The sequence below is a fragment of the Mandrillus leucophaeus genome, unplaced genomic scaffold (assembly GCF_000951045.1).
Source record: "Mandrillus leucophaeus isolate KB7577 unplaced genomic scaffold, Mleu.le_1.0 Scaffold63, whole genome shotgun sequence".
NCBI classification, from domain to species: domain Eukaryota; kingdom Metazoa; phylum Chordata; class Mammalia; order Primates; family Cercopithecidae; genus Mandrillus; species Mandrillus leucophaeus.
The window spans coordinates 100,313-101,000 of NW_012106808.1; the positions used below are offsets into that span (position 1 = coordinate 100,313).

Genomic DNA, 688 nt, shown 5'->3' on the forward strand with positions numbered 1-688 from the left:
CGAAATATCTGTTCTCAGATTCCACAGAAATAAGGCTAGCAAAGAGATCCACGAAATACAGATGTAACTCTGTGAGTGGAAATCACATATCACAAAACAGTTTCTCTGAAAGCTTCTTTCCAGATTTCATCTGAGGATATTTTCTTTTTCACCATAGCCCTCTATGGGCTTCCGAATATCACTTTTCCAATTCCACAAGAACTGTCTTAGCGAAAGGCTTCTTGAGGGGAAAAGCTGTAACTCTGTGAGATGATTTCTCTGAACACTAAGAAATTTCTCAGAAAGCTTCTTTCTCTTTGTTATCGGAGGATATTTCCTTTGGCCCTATAGTTTTCAAAGGCATCCGAAATATCTTTTCTAAGATTCCACAGAAATAAGGCTTGCAAAGAGATCCACGAAATACAGATGTAACTCCGTGAAATGAATTAACAGAACACTGAGCAGATTCTCAGAAAGCTTCTTTCCAGATTACATCTGAACATATTTTGTTTTTCACCATTGCCGTCTATGGGTTTCCAAATATCACTTTGCCAATTCCAAAACAACTGTCTTAGCGAAAGTCTTCTTGAGAGGAATGCTGTAACTCTTTGAGATGATTTCACAGAACACAAAGAAGTTTCTCGGAAAGCGTCTTTCTCTTTGTTATCGGAGGATATTTCCTTTGGCCCTATAGTCTTCAAAGGGATCC

The 688-nt window shown here is 38.4% G+C and overlaps 1 pseudogene; it reads right to left on the reverse strand.

The window, feature by feature from the left end:
• LOC105554149 overlaps positions 1-688 on the reverse strand; it is a 24,985-nt pseudogene that overhangs the window by 2,968 nt on the left and 21,329 nt on the right.